This window comes from Pantherophis guttatus, chromosome 4 (assembly GCF_059756535.1).
Source record: "Pantherophis guttatus breed Tessera chromosome 4, ASM5975653v1, whole genome shotgun sequence".
NCBI classification, from domain to species: domain Eukaryota; kingdom Metazoa; phylum Chordata; class Lepidosauria; order Squamata; family Colubridae; genus Pantherophis; species Pantherophis guttatus.
The window spans coordinates 77,291,607-77,314,150 of NC_142066.1; the positions used below are offsets into that span (position 1 = coordinate 77,291,607).

Here is a 22,544-nt window from a genome sequence, read left to right on the forward strand (position 1 = left end):
GGCCTAGTTATATATTGTGTTAATCAGATATTTTACAGTCACCTTGTTTTCCAAAGAAAAAAATCATGAACTTTATTAACATATGATTACTATCATTTGTCACAATTACTTTTCATATTGGAGAGGTTAATAGTGGGAAGCAATATAGTCAAGAGGCAACATCACCATAACTGTACTTTTTAAATTTAATTTGGAGGCAGGGTCAACAGTTATATACATAAATGCTTGAAAGAAGGGAGAAAAAATTATGTGTTGCTTTCCAGTTCCTCTTCATTTATTGCAACTTTAACATTCTTGCTGAAAGTTAAAGCTGCAGTAAAAACTTCAATGCCAAATATTAGGACTGGATAACTAACCCTTCCCTCCATCCCCCTCTCCATAGTCTTACATTTCAATTATTGGCAGTCTTCATTTTGCAATTGCCTCATTTAGTAACTATTTGCAGTTACAACTGTTATGTATGTATCTATTTTGTGCGGGAAATTCAAATGTACAGTGAATTCTGATTGGTTCTTGGTCGCCCCTGAAAAGTATATAAAGAGGGCTGTTGCCTGTGTTCCTTTGCTGAAGTCTCACCCTGAATTAAAGAGCTGTTGTTACTAGCCTGCTTGTGCCTCTCGTTATTCCCGCGCTACAACATTGGCGATGAAGGTGGGATAGAGGCCACAAGAGGCGATTCAAAAAAGAGCTTGGAGTTTCAGCCAGGGTGACTAGCGAACACGGAGACATGGCATGTCTGCCTACGTTCCGCCAAAACCCTTCGACCCGTCCCGAGAGAAGTGGGGATCGTATCTGACCAGGTTCGAGTGCTCCCTGGAAGCGAGCGAAATGCAAGGGCTCTCTGCGAACAGAAAAAGGGCTCTGTTCTTAAGCCACTGCGGGCCAGACGTATTCGAGATGGCCGAGTCCCTCTGCGAGCCAACCCAAGTTCAGACAGTTCCCTGGGACATCCTTCAGGCCAACCTGAGAGCCCACTACGGTCCAGTCCCGTCCAAATTTGTGCAGCGCTACGAACTCCGGCAACGAGTTCAAAAAGAAGGAGAGCCGGTCAGCGCTTATGTGGCCACACTTCGAAAAGCCACATCGCATTGTGACTACAGAGACTTAGATGACACGTTGCTTGAACAACTGATTTGCGGGGTTCGAGATACCCAGTTACAAAGGCGTCTTCTAGCCAAGCCAGACCTAACGCTAGCCAGCGTGCTAGACGAAGCCTGAGCACACGAGGCATCAACAAAAGCTTAGGAAGCTCTGCAGCGACCCAGCCCAAGCAAAGATGGGCCGAAAACAACCCCCGTCCACAGAGAAGAAGTGCGAACCAGCACAGAGGAAGAGTCGGATGAGGACGTCTTCCATACAGAAAAGAAATTGAGCGAACATAGCTGCCACCACGAGAACTGCCCTAGCTGTGGCGGGGATCACAAGAGACAATTGTGTAAATACAGAGAAGCCATTTGCAGGCGTTGCGACAGGAAAGGCCACCAGCACGAGTTTGCAGAGCTCAATTTCCGCGTAGTCGAAGGCCACGTGACTACCGCGACCAACCAGAATCGGCTCGTTCAAAACAGCCAATCAAAGATGATGGCGCGAGAAAACAGCGCGAACCTCAAAAGCGGGACACCTACAGCACGAGAATCGGCCAAGCCAGCACAACCGACGATGAGAAAGTCTACACAAAAGTAGAAATCGATGGCAAACCGTGCGAAATGGAAATCGACACCGGGTCTACGTTATCGATCATGTCCTGGTCAACACTCAAGACACTCCTGCCCAAGCTTCAGAAGAACCAGCTGTCCCGCCAGAAAATCCGCCTACTTGACTACCAGGGAAACCGAGTTCCCGTTGAAGGCGTGGGCACGTTCCGGGTCACCTACGGCGAGTTCCACAAAGAGCTGCCTCTGACCGTCGTTAGCAAGCCTCTACCAAGTTTACTGGGCATGAAATGGTTCCGGGCCCTCGGCATGGGCTTCACGGGCATTCACAGCATCAGCGGATCATCACTTAAAGAAACCCTGCTCCACGAGTTTTGGGACGTTTTCGAAGAAACTCTAGGCAAGTACGTGGGGACCCCTATATCATTTAATTTAGACCCCAACGTAGCACCAATCAGACTGAAAGCAAGACGAGTTCCTTTTGCTTTAAAGCCCAAAATTGATGCGGAGCTCGACAAGCTCATTAAGCAAGGGGTGTTAGTTCCCGTAGATCATGCTAAGTGGGAAACCCCAATAGTCATGCCAGTCAAATCGGATGGCTCAATCAGAATTTGCACCCACTATAAATGTTCGATTAACAAGGCATTGCAGCAGAGCACCTATCTGGTTCCGATAGTCCACCATCTACTACATTCCCTGGGGCCTGGCAAGCTATTTGCAAAACTAGACCTTGCGCAGGCGTACCAGCAACTGCCAGTAGATGATGCTACGGCAGAATCACAGACAATAGTAACTCACAGAGGTGCCTTTAAATGCACCAGGCTTCAGTTTGGGGCCAGCATCACCCCAGGACTCTTTCAAAGCACAATGGAGCGCCTCCTACAAGGCCTCCCAGGTGTCGTCCCGTATTTTGACGACGTTTTGATTAGTGGCCAAGACGAGACTCAGTTAGGCCAGAGGGTTAGACAAGTCCTAACGAGGTTCAGAGACGCGGGACTTAAACTCAAGCAAACAAAATGCAAGATAGCGGTTCCATCAGTAGAATTCTTAGGCTACAGAATCGGCGGCATGGGCATTCACCCCACAGAAAGCAAAGTTAGGGCCATCCAAAGCACGCCCACCCCCAAGTCAAAATCCGAACTGCAGGCTTTCCTGGGCCTTCTCAATTTCTATACGATGTTTTTGAAACACAAAGCCACCGTTGCGGAGCCTCTGCACAGGCTCCTTGGAAAAAACGTTCCATGGGTTTGGGGCAAGTGAGAAGCGGCCGCATTCAACACCGTAAAAAGACTTGACTGAGGACAGTTTCCTCATCCAATACAATTCCGAACTACCTCTAGTATTGGTCTATGACGCTTCCCCCTTTGGTGTAGGCGCGGTTTTAAGCCATAGATTGCCGAACGGGTTAGAGGTGCCCATCGCCTATTACTCTCGCACTTTGTCGAGTGCTGAAAGAAACTATAGCCAGTTAGATAGGGAGGCACTAGTGGCTGTAGCTGGGGTCAAAAAGTTTCACGAGTATTTGTTTGGCCGCACTTTTGAACTTATTATGGACCAGCAGTCTCTTTTGGGACTTTTGGCTGGAGATAAACTGACCCCAGCTGCTCTTTCCCCCCTGATGACCAGATGGTCCATTTTCTTAGCCGTGTACTCGTACAGACTGCTCCACCAGCCGGGCAAAACTTTAGGACATGCTGACGCCCTCAGCCGATGCCCCTTGCCCGAATTGTTGGACAATCCGACCCCGGAAGCCCCGGTTTTATTGCTTGACATTGTTTCCCCGGGCCCCATTTCTTCAAACGAGGTGGCGAGGGTTTCTGCCAGAGACTCTGTTTTGCGCACTGTAATGGGCTGGGTAACGAGGGGTTGGCCTACCAAGATGGACGGTGGTGACTTTCAATTGTACTTTAACAAAAAAATGAACTGTCAATGTTGGGGGGTTGCTTGTTGTGGGGAGACAGGGTGGTCATTCCTTCGCGGTTAAGGCACAGAGTTCTGGAAATGTTGCATGAGGGACACCCTGGTATTGTTCGCATGAAAGGCCTAGCTCGTAGTTATGTTTGGTGGCCACATCTCGACCAAGATGTCACTGAGTGGGTGGGGAAGTGCAGACCCTGCCAGGAGTCCCACCCAGATCCGCCCATAGCTCCTGTTCATGAATGGGAAAAACCAAAAGGGCCATGGGGGAGGATTCACATTGATTTCGCTGGCCCGTTTCACGGCCAGAACTTTCTTATTATTGTAGATGCATATTCGAAGTGGCTCGAAATTGCCCTAATGCCATCTACCACTTCTGAGGCCGTAATCAAAGTACTCAGAAAACTATTCGCAACACACGGGTTGCCGGACACCCTGGTATCTGACAATGGGCCCCAATTCATGGCAACTCAGTTTGAAGGCTACCTAGCCAGATTAGGCATAAGACATGCATTATTCGCTCCTTTTCATCCGGCTTCTAATGGCCTTGCAGAGAGATTTGTAAGAACGGCCAAAGAAGCTCTTTCCTGGCTTGATGCAGGGGACTGGCAGGCTAGAATAGATGAGTTCTTAGCGGTACAGCACGCCACCCCGTGCCCCACCTCGGGCCGTAGCCCAGCCCAGCTCTTAATGGGCCGAAAGCTAAGATGCGTTCTCGACCGACTGCATCCCAATTACTCCCCCGATAGCTTCAAGGGGGAAGGGGGAGGACTAAGACAGTTCCAAGTAGGAACACCAGTTTTTGCTAGAAGTTACACCAATGGGCCCTTATGGGTAGAGGGAACCATCGTAGGAATTACCGGCCCAAAGTCATATACAGTCGATATAGGGCATGGTAAAATCTGGAGGAGGCATATAGATCAATTGCGTAAACGTTTACAAAACGAAAACTCATGTCCTAACTTTCAAGGTCTTCCTGACACAGCTACCTCAAGCCCGAGTAAGCCGGAATACTTATCTGGCAACCCTGAGTTCCAGCGCCGCCCCAGCGAGCCGACACTCCCAGCCGGAGATAGCCACACCTCTGGAGAAATCCAGGAGGTTCCATTGGCGGAGCCGGGAGAGACGGGAGGTCCCTCCGACCGGCTTGACGCCTCGCCAACAACTGAACTGCGCAGGTCAACCAGCAATAAGACACGCCCTGGTCACCTGCGTGTATGTAAATATGTAAATAGATAGAATAAGTGCCTTCTGGGAGTGGAGGGGTGTTATGTATGTATCTATTTTGTGCGGGAAATTCAAATGTACAGTGAAGTCTGATTGGTTCTTGGTCGCCCCTGAAAAGTATATAAAGAGGGCTGTTGCCTGTGTTCCTTTGCTGAAGTCTCACCCTGAATTAAAGAGCTGTTGTTACTAGCCTGCTTGTGCCTCTCGTTATTCCTGCGCTACAACAACAACAGTGATGAAAAGTAGTTTTTTGACCAATCGTTGAATTTATGACCTTCACAGATCTGTAAAACAAAGGAAAGCTGAAATAAGATACCGTATTTTTTGGAGTATAAAACGCACTGGATTATAAAACGCACCTACCTTTTTTGGTGAGGAAAAGAAGAAAAAGAAATCTCCCTCTGCCTCTGAGCAATTTTGCCTCGTTGCAGCAAACAGCTTGCTTTACTTTCATTTTCGTTTTCAGCATAGTTTGATTAGCACAAGGGACAAAAAAAATCTGCTCCAGCAATTTTCTTCCTTGCAGCAAGCAGCAGAGACCTGCGCAAGACAGCTGAGAGCAAAACAGCTGAGAGTCGGGAGGCCGATCCAATCAACTTGTGCTAATTAGGTTGTGCTGAAGCTGAAAGGAGCTGTTCTTTCTTGCTGTTTGCTGCAAGGAGGTAACTTCTGGGAGGCAGAGGCCAAAGAGTGGGAGCCAGTGGGTGGGTGGGGCTACATTCAGTGTATAAGACGCACTTAAATTTTCACCCCCTTTTAGGGGGGAAAAAGGTGTGTCTTATACTCTGAAAAATACGGTAATAAGTAAAGCTTTTGTTTCACTTAGTTACTACTTTGCTTAACAATTAAGTTGCTGGTCCCAATTGGGGTTGCTAAATGAGAAATACCTATATATCTTCTATCAAGGATGATATACAGGTATTCTTCAACTTATAAATGCAATTGGGACCTGGTTTCTAGTGGTAAGATAGTTATACAACACTCATTTCACCAGACCTGATTTACAACAATTTTTGCAACAGTCATTGCAAACAGTCAGACTGTGCAAACAGTCACCATGATTTGCTTTAAGTGAATTCATGGTTGTTAAGCAAATGACATGATTGTAAATGTGAACCTATTTTTCTGAATGGGTGCTTTTTTCTGGAAATCAGTAAAAAAATGTTGGAAACTAGCAAAAAATGTTACACATTGCAGTCACATGACTATAAAGATGAGCTGGTTGCCAAATGCCTGAAATGTCATGTGACCATGGGGAGCACATTATTTTACAACTGCCAGAAGTGCTACAGGATCATACATCGAAAACTATCTGTATTTGTCATTTTTTAAAGCAAATTAAAGCATTCAGCCTAAACTTTCTAGCGAGCTTTATGACAAAACAAGGGTTTAAACCTAGTATAGGCCTCTAAGCCAGCGGTCCCCAATCGTTTGGGCACCAGGGACCAGCTTCCTGGGAAACAATTTTTCCATGGACTGGGGTGAGGTGTGGTTTTGCACACTACTTAGATCTTGCACATGCACAAATGAAGCTTCAGCTCACTTGTGTGGCCTAGTTCCTACTGGTCCATGGACTAATACTGCTCCATGGCCAGGGAATTGGGGACTCCTGCTCTAAGCAATGCTGCCCTCCAATTCTTCTCCAAGCATCTCTTTTTCTCTACTGTCTTTGCAGGAAACAATAGAACAACAGCTCACTTAGAAGCTATGGCTACTGCTGCCTGGTCTTTCTCTACCTGAGAAGCAATATTAGACATTTTCTGCCATAAGGTGGCAGTTCACCTTCTCAAACGTTGCTTCTCACCATCAAAGCTATTTGCTGACCAGAAACTTGTCTATTTTACATCTTGGTAACCCTCATTTTGTCACATGAAATCCAAAACAATTAAAATACAAAACTCTCATTATATGAATGAAACACTCATTTGGCAATGTGTTTATAATAGTACACTCTAAGCAAAAAATCCTAAGAAAGAGAATCAATATGATTTTTTTTCAAGTGATTAGGTCAAAATTGTCTGCCTCTTGTTCTTTTGCTGAGCTGTGAAGAGAACAACGAGATGGCTATTTTCCTAATCATCACTTCAGAATTGGTAAGTCATATTATTGGACAGATGAGAAGCCTGCAATCCTTTTTAGGCTAAACAGACTGCTTCATCTTCTTACTGACTAATTCAAAACTGCTGTCAAATTGGTATTGCAATAAATCTTTGTGTCTTCCTTTGTCCCAAGGACACATGCATAAATATTCTTAATAATATGTATACTCTGGTGCAGTCAGGTCTAGCCCTGCTTTTTCAAGTCATTTCTGCAAATGGCTGGAATAAATGGACATAAAATTTCTCTGCCTTCCTCTGAATCTTGCTTTCACAGGATAAGGCAAAAATTCTAGTTGCATAATCCTTTGACCAAGCAAAGGCACAAATCAATATCTATTTGTGCAACAGAATTTCTCTCTCAATTCCATTTTCACCTTTCCTTCTACTCTGGACTTAGTTATACCAGGATCTGTAACATTCAGAAGTCTGGGCCTGTAGCTAGCCTGGTCTTCTTTCAGCCAGCATATACTAGCACAAAATAGCTTTGGAAATTAATCAAATCTGGTAACATTGAAGGTTTTTTTCCCGAGACGTAAGATGTGAAGACAACCGTGGTAATATTATGTATATTATATATAAAGACTATTAATGCTGGGAATCAGTTGTCATTTAAGCTTCAGCCTCGGACTTCCGGCGGTGACGTCAGCGTGTTAGGGACGAAAGGAACGGACCTCCGTTCTCCAAGTCCCTAATATCTCCGATTTAGGAGCCGATTTAGGCACTATTGACCTCAGAGAGGTCAATAGAAAAAAGGGGAAACTCCGAGGACCTCGGGGAGGACAGCAATCCCCCCGAAGGTTCAGGAAATCCCCCTTAATCCTGATCGGGGAAAAACCAGCCACCCCGGCTAGCCAGAAACGTTGACAGCTGACTAAGAGGGAAGCGAAAATCAAATAAAGAAGACTTCGGTGGAAAGATCGGGAAGAAAAAGAGCTCAAAAGGTACATTTACAACCCACAACGTGAGAATCGAAGGCGGAAGAAGATAAAACTCCAACTAAGAAGCGAACCTTCGCTAGACAAGCGGCGACTGAGAAATAAGCGGAGACGGCTTCCATTTTGACAGTGACAGCGCATAAATTAGCAGCCGGCGAAAGCGGAGGAAATCCAGGGGAAACCCAGGAGGAGAAAGTGATCCCAGAGAAACTTGGATTTTGAATATTTTGCTACAGAGGAGAGACTGAACTTAAGGAGAGAAAGGGATTAATTTGATGGACTTTGCCCTTTGTGGAGGCGACAACGAGACAATTAACAAGCAGCTGATACCGGAAGAGAGAGCGGCAGAAAAACTCCGTTTAAAGTGGAAGTTAGTGACTTTTGGAGCTAAATCAAATCAACCTAAGCGGAATATTTTTCCTTGGACTCTTGGACTTTTGGATTTTGGGACTTTGGATATTTGGAGGTTTGGACTTAGACATTGGGACTTGGATTATTCTACCCTCTATTTTTGTTGTTGTTGTTGTTGTTGAAAGGTGGACACTCGGGAGTCTTGGAGCTTTGGTGGACATTGGACATTCAATCTAAAAGTATTGGGACACTAGACTCTGAACAATAAATAAGAAGGATACAAATTTGGAAAAAAAAAAAGAGAGAAGAGAGCGATCCAGACGAAGAAGAATCAACTGTAAAGTATAATTAATTGTATTAAAAGCTGATAACAAATTAGTGATTAAGAAGCATAAAAAGCATTAATATTAAATGTACTGTTTGTGAAATTTCATATATAATCCTATATACTATATATATAACTGTTAACTTAATTTCATATTTATTCTAAATATATATTTATACTTATCTTAGTGCTATATTTTACCTCGGTAGTTAAATATTATATTGTTTTGTATGTTTAGGTTTGAAAAATTATATTAGATAGATTAATTGAATCTAGGATAGAAATTAAGAGTAATTGATTTGATAAATAGTAATTAATAATAAATGCAAATTAGATAGTAAGTAATTAATTATAAGGATAGCTAACTGATGAACTGCTGAAGTATTAGACTTTTCCCTCACTCCCTCCCCTTATATTTCACCCCATGCTTAGAGAGTAATATAGGCCAGATAGCCATCATGAATTGAAAAACTCTGTAAAATATTGAAAAGTGAAAAATAGAATTTATAGATAAATTTATATATAGACAGTGATAGTGTGACAAAGGAACTCATTTTGGTTACTTATCTCCCTGGGATTACTGGGATTATTGGGATTACTGAAAGCCACCAATCAAACATAAATACTAAAAGAAATAGAACAGCCCAAATAGTAATCAGTATATGAAATTCTGGGAGAAGATAATAAAAGAAATACAAATGGCAACTACAAGTTCAACAACAATCTCTAAGTTAAGTAAGAAAATACCATCAAGCCAGATGATACTCATGGCCTCCCCAGCACAACAAAAAACAGTTGAAGCCACGGAAAAAGATAAAGCAACTCCCACCCTTAGTATGCAAAACATTCACTCCGTACTAACAATGATCCAGGAAGGAAGGAATAAAATGCAAGAGACCATGGTCTACAACCATGAGGAGACAAGGAAAAATCATGAGGAACTTAGGATGGATGTGGGAGAGATAAAGGATAATATTAGGAACATGGATGAGAAGATAGGAAAGATACAACATAAAATAGAGGAAAATGAACAGAGGATTTATAAGGTGGAGGAGAGAATAGAACATACAAATAAGAGAATGGAGAAGATGGAATACAACCAAGCGGCCACAAATAAGGATTTAGAGGACACGGTATCATATCTTGAGATGGAGAAGGCATCCTTCTACTTAAGGTTTCAGAACGTAGAAGAGCAAAAGGAGGAGGATCTAGGAGAAATCATGACCGAGATACTTTCAGAAGTGACCCAGAGGGACAAGGAAGAGATACGAAGTGGAATAGACGAAATCTATAGAGTTCACACGAACTACGCCCGGAGAAATAAGTTACCAAAAGAAATACACATCAGATTCACAAAAAAATCTTTAAAAGAAGAGATCTATAGGAAGATGAGAGAGGATACAGCTATGTATAAAGGAAAAGAAATCTTAACCCTCAAACAGATACCAAAAAGGACAAGGGACCAAAGAAGGAACTACAACTTTTTAACGGCACAGTTGAATAAATTTAAAATAAAGTTCCGCTGGCTAATACCGGAGGGTCTACTAATCTCCTGGGAAGACAAAAAATACAGAATCGATAGCGTAGGAAAAGCACAGGACTTCTTTGACCAACACTTGGTGCTGGAGGAGGAGCAGGAGAGCAGAAAAGAAGAGGAACTTAAGAGGCAAGAGGAACAGCGGACAGAGAAAGAAGAAAGAGACCAAGAAGAGGGGATAAGATTGGAAAGAGAAAGAATGGAGAGAGAGGGAGCGAGGGAAAAGACGCAAATGATCACTAGAAACACAAAAAGACTGCAAACAACGGATAGATAAATAAAGAGAGATGGAAAAAGAGCTAAAACTCATTTCAATCAATATAAACGGACTTAATTCACCAGCTAAAAGAAAACAGACATTTACAAAACTTCAAAAGCTAGAAACAGATATTATAACACTCCAAGAGGTACACATCAAAAGACAGCATCAAAAACTATTGGACAACCAAAGATTAGGAAGACTATATGCAGCTTTAGGAGACCAAAAAAAGAGAGGAGTCGTAATATATGTAAAGAAATACCTAAAAACAAAACAAATATATGGAGACACAGAAGGACGTTTCTTAATAATAGAAATACAAACAGGATCCAAAACAATATTATTAATATCCATATATGCACCCAACGGAAACCAAAATGATTTTTTTAAAAAGCTACATAATATAATTAAAGACCTGGAATACGAAACTATCTGTATGGTAGGAGATTTCAACGCAATCATGGACATAGAAAAAGACTATCGGAGTAATAAACAAAGTAAAACCAGAAAGAAAACTCTACCGGAACCTTTCAAAGATATGATCAACGAACTACACCTACATGATGTATGGAGAGAGGCAAACATGCAAACGAAACAGTATACATATTATTCGAACCCACACCAGTCATGGTCTAGGATCGACATGGCCTGGATGACTGCAGACCTCAGAGAGGAGGTAAAAAATATCGAAATAGCAGTGAATACCTGGGCAGACCATAACCCCATTGAAATAATATGGAAAGGACATCGAAAGCAAAGGAGGTGGATGATGGATACCGGAATAATAAAAGATAAGGAATATATACAGATGATTGAGAAAGAGGTTAAAATGTTCCTACAAATAAACACTAAAGAACAGACATCGCTTCAAAACCTTTGGGACACAATTAAAGCATATATAAGAGGTCTTACAATTGCGTATATGGCAAAAAAAAAATAAAGAAAAACGACAGTCAAGGAATAAGCTGTTAGAAGAACTTAGAATATATGAATTAGAATTGCAGAAGGAGCCCCATGACAAAACAATAAAAGAAAAATTAAACCTTACTAAACATAAAATCAATCTGATTACCCAGACAGAAATCGCACAGAAAATCAAATTAGCAAAACAGAAACATTTTGAGCATGCAAACAAAACGGGGCGCTGGTTAGCGTATAAATTGAAAAAAGAAAAAGAAAGGAGAACAATATTTCAATTGCAGGATGAAACAGGACAAATATACCATAACAACCTAGACAAAAAACGTATAGTCAAAGATTTTTTTCAAAACCTTTACAAGAAAGAAGAGATTCGGGATGAAGATATTAAGGAATACTTATGTAAAACAAACATTACAAAATTAGAGGAGTCCCACAGAGAAGCATTAAATAGACCAATTACGATGTCTGAGCTGGTGGAAGCAAGGAAAAAGCAAAAAAACAACAAGGTCCCAGGCCCGGATGGAATACCAACGGAGTTTTATAAAAACTGTCAAAACGCAATCGATGAACTGTTACTCCAAGTCCTCAATGATGCACTGTTAGAAGCAGAAATTCCCAAATCCTGGACTGAAACCATTATTACACTCATCCCTAAAGAAGACACAGACCCTACACAAGTTAAAAATTATAGGCCGATCTCACTGCTCAATGTAGATTATAAGCTCTTCATGTTGGTTATAACGCAAAGACTGAAAACAATTATTCATAAATACATACATACAGATCAGAACAGTTTTGTTCCAAGAAGACAGATCAAAAACAACATAAGAACAATTATCAACGTCTTGGAATATTACGAGAAAAGAATCGACAAACAAGTAGCCTTAATCTTCTTAGACGCACAAAAGGCCTTTGATAATCTAAATTGGAACTTCCTTATATTGCAACTAGAAACTATGGACTTTGGTGCTAAATTTTTACATATGATTAGAAGAGTATATTCCCTCCAAACGGCCAAAATTATGATTAATGGAGATATGACTGAAAATCTGGATATACAAAAGGGTGTGAGACAGGGCTGCCCTTTATCCCCACTATTGTTCATAATTTCATTGGAAATATTACTAAATGAAGTCAGGAAAGATGCTGAAATAAAAGGTTTGAGAACACAGAAAGAAGAGTACAAATTGCAAGCCTTCGCTGACGACGTGGTATTTATAATGGAGCAACCGGAAATAACAGGAACCAAACTTCTAGCGAAGATAGAGGAATATGGAAGAGTCGCAGGGCTTAAAATTAACAAACAAAAAACTAAAATATTAACAAAGAATTTGACAAAGGTACAAGAGACAATACTAGAAGACAAATTAGGAATACAAATTGTAAAGAGAATAAAATATCTAGGAATCTGGCTTACTGCTAAAGCAATAACAATTAGAGAAGACAATTATAATAAATTAATGAAACAAATTAGAAAAGACCTGGAAATGTGGAACAAATTACAACTGTCATTCCTAGGGAAAATTGCATCCATAAAAATGAATATACTGCCTAGATTACTCTACCTCTTTCAAGTAACCCCAATCTGGCCAGGAAAGAACTTTTTTAAGGACCTTAATAAAATAATAACAAAATTTATTTGGAATGGGAAAAGGGCTAGAATCAAAATAAAATGTATGCAAGATATTCGGGAAAAAGGAGGTTTAGGCCTACCGGACTGGGAGTTATACTATAAAGCAGCGTCGTTGAACTGGATAAGGGACTGGATAGACCTTAAGAATAAAAGAATGCTATCACTAGAGGGCTTTGAATTACAACGCGGATGGCACGCCTTTCTGTGGGAGGGAAAGGACAAGCATCACAGATACTTTCAGCAACACATTATCAGAGAATCATTGTACAAATCATGGCAAGAGATTAGGAAACATTATACTAAGATCCCACGATGGCTATCGACAATGGAAGCACTAATATATCCCAACGCCATGGATATAGAGAAAATGAGGACTTACAAAGAATTACTGAACAGTGAAGGAGAATTACAAACAAGACAAGAATTACAAAATCAGGGTATAGACATTGATTGGTGGCCATACATGCAAATAGAATCAAGATATAAAACTGATCGGGCACAATTCGGATTTCAAAATGAACCAAATGAATTGGATAAAATATTACAAAGTACAGATGAGAAAATGATTACCAAAATTTATAAGTACCTATTAAAATATAAATTAGAAGAGGAGGTTGTCAAAGAGAATATGATAATATGGGCCAAAAATATAGGACATACTATTGAATTGGATAAGTGGGAGAATCTGTGGAAGATAAATTACAAGATGACATTGTCTATACCCTACAAGGAAAACCTTTACAAAATGTTCTACCGATGGCACCTCCCACCGGCGCGCCTAGCCAAGATGTTCCCAAATACATCTCCGATGTGCTGGAAATGTAAATCACAGAAAGGGACATATTATCATCTCTGGTGGCTATGCTGAAGGGCAAAACAATACTGGCAACAAATTAAAACAATGATTGAAGAAATCACGAAACAAAAACTGGAAATGTGGCCGGAAACCTTTTTATTGGGAATAATCACAACACAATATACCAAAGAAGTAAAATATTTGATCATCCATATCCTCACAGCAGCACGTATACTCTTTGCCCAACATTGGAAATCTGAACAGTTACCCACAGAAGACAAAATAATAGCTAAAATTACAGAATGTGCAGAATTGGATAAGCTCACAAAAGAAATACAAGAGAAAGATGATACTGATTACTATTTAGTATGGCAAAGATGGTACAACTGGCTGGAGGCAAAAATAGGAATATAAAGATGATTTTCGAGTACTCAATAGAAATGCATAGAAGTAAATAAGGAGTCAATTATATATGTACATATATAACTAAGTAAATAGGTGACAGTAAATATTGATACAAATAGAAATATGAAAAATAACCCACCGTTGTAATATCTTCTAAGAGTCAGTCATTGGACTGAATTGATGTGTGTTCGTTTTGTATGTTGTTTCAATGTATCTATGTTGGTTTTGTTTTTTTCTTTTTATTATTAATAAAAACTATTAAAAAAAAAAAAAAAGCTTCAGCCTCTTCGGCAATAACCAAACAGAGATTCACACTATTTATTCTTGTTCTTTATTGCCATACCTTTTCTTTTGTTATGTATTATATTTGTATTTTGTTTGGATTTATTGTAAGCATTTTGGAATCAGGCAATATTCAAATTGAATAAATTAAATGTATTTATGGATTAATTTCTAATCAGAAATTAATGTTTCTAATGTGTTGGACTTCAATTACTATAATCTGTAATGATTAGAACAATGAAATTATGGAAACTGGAGTCCCAGAAATCTGAAAAGCAACTATTTGGGGCTCTTATGCAGACGTGGGTTGCTACTGGTTCGGACCAGTTTGGGAGAATCGTTAGTGGAAATTTGACATGGTTCCCCGAACCATTAGTAACCTTTGGCTGGCCACGCCCCTGAACCGGTCCCCGCTCGCTCACCCCACTCGCCCAATGCTTGCCTGCCCAACCCAGCCACTGCTTGCAGAATCTAGCCCCGTACTTCTGCTCACCGCTGCTGGCAAAAGTAAGGCCGAAGGGCATGGGCCGGCAGGTGGGCGGGGGAGGGAGAGCTGGTGGAGAGGTGATACCAGCAACAGGTGGTGGACCAATGCGCGTGGGGAGGGAGAGGAGCGCATGGGAGATCACAGCACCGTAGCTCTTTCCATGCATTTCCCCCAGCTGGCCTGGCCTGCGAGGGAAGCACACGGGAGATCCTAACTGCAGTGTACTCGTAAGCAACATTGGCCGGGAGAGGCAGGGAGAAAGGCCAATGGTGCTCACGAGTAAACTGAGGCTCCTAAGTAGGGGTCAAGCCTCCCCGCCCACAACATCTTCACCTGAGGGCATTGCTGGCAGCCACTTCCTGCACCTCCCATCCTGTGCTCTTCCCGCTGCTGCTCGGCCTCCTCAATGCACGGAGGCAGGAGGCGGTGGTTTCTTTTGCTGCCTGCGATCTGCTGCCTGCCTCTAATCTGCAGTTTACTCGTGAGCATGGTGCTCACAAGTAAACTGCAGTTTACAGGAAGCCAGCAGATCATTGGCTTACTCGTTCTGCTGCTCGCCTGGCAGAGCGCAGACTGGCAGCTCCAGGTTGTCTCTCAGCCATTGTGTGCAGGATAAAACCTTGCAAAGTAAAGAAAAACTTTTCCTGAGTGCAATAAGTTAGGTACCTTGCACTCCAACGGCTGAGAGATGACCCAGAGCTGCCACTTTCTGGTAAAATGTGCATCTTGCAGTAGGGCACAATTTGGGGTGGCAGGTGGGGCAGGGGATGGGGGGAGCTCGGCAAGCTTTACAGCTATGTGGCTTCAAAGGTTGCTGTGCCAGCTCCCTGCCAGCCAGCGCCTCCTGAAGTCACTGGCATTGCATGCATCTGCTGCACTGGGACTGATAGGGGCAGCAACAGCCCTCTCCTGTCTTTCTCCAGCTGGGTGGGAGACTTCACAAACAAAAGAGAATTCTCTCTTTTGGTACCAGAGCCAAAGCTAAAATAAACTGGTGGGGAGAAAAAAAGGGGGGGTGAGGAACAGGGGAAGGGCAATTTTTTCGTTGTTTTAACTCTGTAGCAACATCTTTCCCAGCTACTGCTTTCTCTGCTCAGCAGGAGAGCTTTTTTTTTTTTTTAAGGTTAGTCCCCTTCTTCCTGGGAGAGAAGAGCAGGGGCAGGGAGAGAAAAAGAAGGCGCCGTGGGATGGTGGGCGGTGGAAGTAGGGGGCATCTTAGTCCCGGCTGGTTGCTGCTTCCTTGGGTCCCCTCAACTTTTCAGTCCCAGAAAGCAGCTGAAAAATGTCCTCCTACATGCACCATTTTCTGTCCTTGCCTCCTTCCCATTTTTATTGGACTTTCCCTCCTACCCTGAAAGGAGTTTCAAGCAAAAGGAAGCGGAGTGGTGGTGGGGAGAAAGATCTGGGAGTGGGAAGGGATTGGGAAGAATGAGAATGAGGAGGGCTTCCCGGCTCAGGGAAGGCTCGGAGTCTGGAATCCAGGGCACGCTTTTCCCCTTTTCTCTTGCTGCGCTTTTATTTCCAAAGCCACCTCACTCCAGTCCACTCTCTTTCCCTAAAAATGGAGCTCTTGTTCCGAAGCGGGCATTGTGTAACGAAAACAAAATTTAAAGGAAAGTTGAGCTAGTTTGTAAGGAAAACAAGTACTGTCAAGGTTCAGTGCAAGCCATACTAGTATTCCAAACTAATGAGTCTTTTTTATTGAAAAAGTTTTACAAACATCAATTTCCCCCCATTTTTCCCCTCCCCTTCCCTCCCTTAACCCCCCAAACCCTCCCCACCCCCCATGACTTCCCCAAGGTTAAATCTATCCACATTTATTATATCAAAGTTTACCCCTCTATTCTCCCCCCGTGTACTATACAATTCTTCATGACAATAAGCTATTTTGCCCTCTATAAACTATACATTTCTACACAACATTTAGCTAAAGGCTATCTGGTACTTCCTAGTTTGGTATTTATTCTGCACGTAATCTATCCATTTCTTCCACTCCCATACATAGGTCTCTTGAGTCCGATCTTTTAAGTATGCTGATATCTTTGCCATTTCTGCAAAGCTGGCCATCTTCAAAGTCCATTCTTGAATTGTAGGCATATCATCCCTTTTCCAATATTGACCAATCAGTAACCTAGCTGCTGTCACCATATACAGTATCAATTTTGTTTCCCCCACTGAAAAACCCTCAACTATACCCAGTAAAAACAGTTGAGGAGAAAATTGAATTTTTTTCTTCAGAACATTTTGCATAACCCACCAATTTTTTATCCAAAAAGCCTTTGCCTTCTTGCATGTCTACCATATATGATAATATGTAGCATCTAAGCAATCACATCTCCAACATTTCGGTTGAACATTAGAGTACATGCATGACAGTTTCTTAGGATCTAAATGCCACCTATAAAACATTTTATAAAAATTTTCCCTCAAATTCTGCGACTGTGTAAATTTAACATTCTGAACCCATATTTTTTCCCAAGTTTCCATCATAACTGGTTCTCCGAAATTTTGTGCCCATTTTATCATACAATCTTTAACCAATTCATTTTCTGAATCTCTTTTTAACAAAACATTATAAACCCTCTTAATATGCATTGGGCCTTTCTCTTTTATCTGTCTAACCAATTCTTCTTCATGCAACATTAATCCAATTTTTTGATCTTCTCTCCATCTCAACAAGTCATATACCAGCAGTGGTGGGTTCCTCTCGGTTCTGCCCGGTTCTGCCGAGCCAGTAGCGATGATGATATGACATCATCGAACCGGTTCTAAATCCTAAAGAATTGTCACATGACCATCAAGCCATGCCCACAAAATAAGCCACGCCCACAGAAGCGGTAGTAAAATTTTTTAGACCCCACCCCTGTGTACGAGCTATACCAACCATGTACAGTACAGCAGTCCACTAAAGGCTCTGTCACCTTTCTGATTTTGATGTCTGTCTGGGACTGGAAAAATGATATTGTTGACTATTGTCTCCATTTTTCTTGTTTGGTTACCCTGCGCGTATCCAGCATAGATAAATAAGCAGAGTGCCACTGATTTCAGTAAGACTTAAATGCATTTAACTTCTAGATTACATTCCAGAGCTTTGGATAGTATAATTCTGTGACATTGCCTGAATTGCATTTATACAGTTATTGAACCTAATGAAGCTAAAAGAGGCTATTCGATGTTAAACATAAAATACCTTTCTTGATTTAGGATTCTACTAGGCAAAGGAAAGAACAATGATGTGGTAGTGAAATAAACTAGTTATCTTATGAAATAATTAGAATTACTGGGTCCTACCACTATCCACTGTGATTTTTAAAAATTACTTCTGCTTTGTGAGGTCAACAACAATATAATCAAAGTCATGCCAATACTGTCACAGTTTTACAAAGCAGTGAGTTAGTATTACAATATGCTGAGCTCTGTTAAGTGGGAATGTGCTGTGCATATGTTTATCAGTGGGCTCTACTCATTATATTTTTACCAAGAAAGAACAATAGAAGAACTCATATGATTGCAAATTGTTTCAAACCCATAATGGTCAGATCCACAGAGATCTTTTTGCACACACTGGAATAGTCAGTGCATCAGTTAATCTTGAGTTGTTTAACTTCACCTCTGGTGTCCGCTGCTCCCTCCTGTTATAATACAGGTAGACTGCTGTGACTCTATTAGTTGTTCTGCCTGGAATTTCACTACGAAATGATTGCTCAAACAAGGAATATGTGTTGTAGAAGATAAAGGGAGAATCCAATGTGAATGCTCATGCTGTGAAGATCTCATAAACTGCTCACAAAGAGCATTCTCAGAATTTATTTTTTCCTGTATTGCAACTATATAGTCTGGTTCAGATGTTCATAAATTCCAGACTGTAATGGTGAGAATAAAGCAAGAATTGAAAGATTCACAGAACAGGGGCAAGGTCTCAGAACTATTTCTATACTAAAAATTAATGGAAATCAAATTACCAGTAATCCTTATTATAGTGATAGACCAGCATAAGAAAATGGGATACAGTCATAAAAAAGAAGCATATAGTATCTCTAACTCTCTGTAGGTTATAAAAGTAAATGTCTAAATGGAGTTATAAAAAACTATAAAATACTAAAAATGTATATTTGTTGGAATTCAGGTATTAGCCACTGAGACTTGAATATTTCCAAAAACCGTATATTTTGTTCTCATATCCCAGTTACATTTTAATGTTCTATTTGTCAAGGAAAAATGTGTTTTCTCCATCCCCTGTATATATGATATTTTGTTATAGTTATGATTGCTGCATATATGGAGTTAGGAATTAAATAATTTCTCACAAAGCAGTTTGGCAGGTTTTTTTTTAATTCCTCATCCCTGCCTCAAATTCCTCTCTTCCTTTTGAGTCAGTTCTTATCTACGTTTTGATCTTTTGTGTGTCTACCATTACACTTTTACTGAATCACCAAAGAGTAAGGTGACCAGACGTCCCGCTTTTGGCGGGACAGTCCCACTTTTGAACAATTTGTCCCGCGTCCTGCGGCGTTTTAAAAAAGTCCCGATTTTTGGAAAGAATGCACGGCGCAGTAGTGGGTTGCTCCTGGCTGCCTCCTGAGTCCCTACAGCTGATCAGTGTTAAAAGAAAACAAATGAGTAGATCGATGCCTGCAAAAATAGAAAAAACAGCCCCTTAAAGCTTCAGCATAGGTTAATTAGCACAAGTTGATTACATCGGCTTCCCGACTCTCAGCTGATTTGCTCTCAGCTGTTTTGCTCAGGGCTCTGTAATTGCTAGCTGCAGAGTGCTGGAGATTTTTTTCCTCTAATTATGCTTTAAAAGCAAAACTGAACGTAAAGCAGGGTCTTTGCTCCAACGTGGCAAAATGAGGCAGAGAGAGATTTCTTTTTCTTTTTCCTCACCAAAAAAGGTAGGTGCAAAACTGCAAACAATGGGAAATTTAGGGCAAAAGAGGAGAGTTCAAGATTTTAAAACACAAAAGAAAAAAAGCTCTATTTAACTAGGGAATTGTAATAATTGAGATACTATTAATTGTATATTATGTTGAAAGCAGAAATGGTTAAGTTGGGGGAAACTTATTTGGTTTATTATTATTGGTAAATATAATTAATTGATTTGTAAGAAATTGGATTGCATGGAAATAATTGGAATATTCATGTTGATATTGATTAATATACAAAAAAAGATAGTTATATAACTAATTGATTTATATTAAAATGTTGAATTTGTATTAAACAACTGTATTACATAATTACATAATTAACCAATGTGAGGATGGATATAAAAATAGATGACAATGGGAAGGGGTATAATATAGAATAGAAGGGGAAAATTGAATTTGATTAAAATTAGAGATGAGGATGAAGGGTAATATTCGTTTTTTAAAAAAATAGATAAGGAATAAATATGGCAAAAAGGAAATATAGAAATTGTAAATTTAATTGAAATGACTAAACACTGTTTAAATTTGTGAACCAGCCAAATATTCTGTTCAAAGAAAATACATTGTATGTTTGTATGTGTGTTTCTAATTATTGCTATTTATTCATATTTGTTCTCTTCTATTCTTTAAAGTTTAACAATTCATTCTTTATCTTAATATTTTTATATTTGTTTGGGGTTGGCTTTCTTCCCTTTCATCTTTTTTTTTGTACAGCAATCTTTCTCCTCAAACCTACCACCTCTCTCTTTTCTTTCCTTCTTACTTTCTCTTCCCCCCCTCTTCTTCTCCTCTCTACTTCCTCTTACTTTCTCCTTCTCCTCCTCTCTTCCTCCCTCTCTTACCCTCCCTCCTACTCTAATTTCCCTTCCCTTCCTTCATCCCTCTCTATTGCTGTATCCTTTTATGCATATAGACTACTCAGAGGGCTGAAAAAGTTATTTTTCACTGGTCTGGTCCTCATACTTTTGACCAGTCCTCGAACTTATGACTGTCCTCACATTTTACATTTTTGCCCTATCTTGTCATCATGGTGAAGAGAAGCAGTTGTGAAATGAGTGACATGGTTGTTAAAAATGCTGCAGGGGCATAAATGTGAGGATGGTCATAAGTATGAGGACCAGTCAAAAGTGTGAGGACCTGTCAGAAATGACTTTTTTCAGCCCTCTGGTTAGTCCTTTTGTGCATATGGACTACTCAGAGGGCTGAAAAAGTTATTTTTGACTGGTCCTCGCACTTTTGACCAGTCCTCAAACTTACGACTGTCCTCACATTTTACGTTTTTTGCCCTATCTTATCACCATGGTGAAAAGAAGCAGTTGTGAAATGAGTGACATGGTTGTTAAGAATGCATAAATGTGAGGATGGTCATAAGTGTGAGGACCGAGACTTCCGGTTGGTGACTCGTGGTGTCATGGCGTGGTGAGAGTGATCGCTCTCTCCCACTGCCACTTAACGCAACGTTTTGGGGACCGTTCGAGGCGTGGAAGCCTGGAGGGCTTCGCGGACAATAGTGGGGCTTCGGTGAGTCGAGTGGTGGAGCGCAAACCCACCCGGCGTGACCGATTTCCACTGTCAAGCTAACGGGGCGCGTCTGCCTCTTAATGGCAGACCCGAAGCCACAATAGCCAACAAGAGGGGAAGCAAAGATTCCGGGAAAGAGAGGCGAGTGCACTCGTAACCATTCTCTTCAGAGCGCGCTTGAGATCGGCAAAAGCTTCGCTGGCTGGGTCGGAGTGGTAAGGCTCATAAGAGGAAAAAAGCGGCGATTGAAAGAGAGGAGGAGGATTGACAGCTAAAAAGATCGCAGACAGGCTGGCAAGAAAGGAGGAGGAAAGATCGGCAAGCGGAATAGCGGCACTACCTTTTTGGATTTAATTTGCTGTATAGATCGAGCTTTGAGGACGTGGGGAAGAGATTCTGCTGACTGGAGAGGAGAATGACCGGAAATTTAGGACCGGAAGTGCAACCATACTTGATACCAGCGAGAAGAACGAAGAGCTAGAGAGGAAGGAAGGAGCACCAGGAAGAGATCAATCAATCAATCAATCAAACTTATTTTTACAAGGTGCTGGAGATCTTGAAGAAACGAGAAGTAGAAGGGTGATAATAAATTAATGTACCTTTCTGCATAGACTCTAACAAGTGTGGTACCTGAAGGGACTAAGAAGAACTGAATTTAAATTTGTATTAATACATATTGTTATTAGTTTAAAAATAGTCTAAAATTATAATATATACATATCTATTCTTCTTTCTTTTTTATTTTTATACATTTAAAGTATTCAAAATATTTATATAAGTATTTAAAATATTTAAAGTACCTATATATTTAAAGTATTAAAAGTAGTAATACACCATAGCTAATTAATATATTTAAATATCTGTATAGACATATTAGAACCTACTCTCTTTTATTTATCTATCTATCTATCTATCTATCTATCTATTTATTTACATATCTACTTAACTATCTACCTATCTATATATCTATTACTTATTCATTAGATACTTTTTTGTCTTGTCTTTTCTTTTGTTTATTGCATAGAGTGGCTATTGACTGATTATTGTGTTTAATATTACTAAGGATTAATTTTTATAAAATAGTGATTTATTCTATAACACCAATTAATTAAGTGCTTATTGATTGGACATTGAGTATTAATTTACTGATTATATATACTTATATTGAAAGGATTTTTTTTTCTTTCTCCTTTTTAAGAATTGAGAATCTAATTAATTAATAATCAGGAGTTAAGCTAAATAAGAAACATAGTTTCCAAATATTGATTA

At 40.6% G+C, this 22,544-nt stretch overlaps 1 protein-coding gene across 1 annotated transcript in view; it reads left to right on the forward strand.

Annotated features, from left to right (window-relative positions):
• Positions 1-22,544, forward strand: part of YAE1 (YAE1 maturation factor of ABCE1) — a 93,318-nt gene that overhangs the window by 12,476 nt on the left and 58,298 nt on the right. The gene's annotated exons all lie outside the window — the stretch shown is intronic.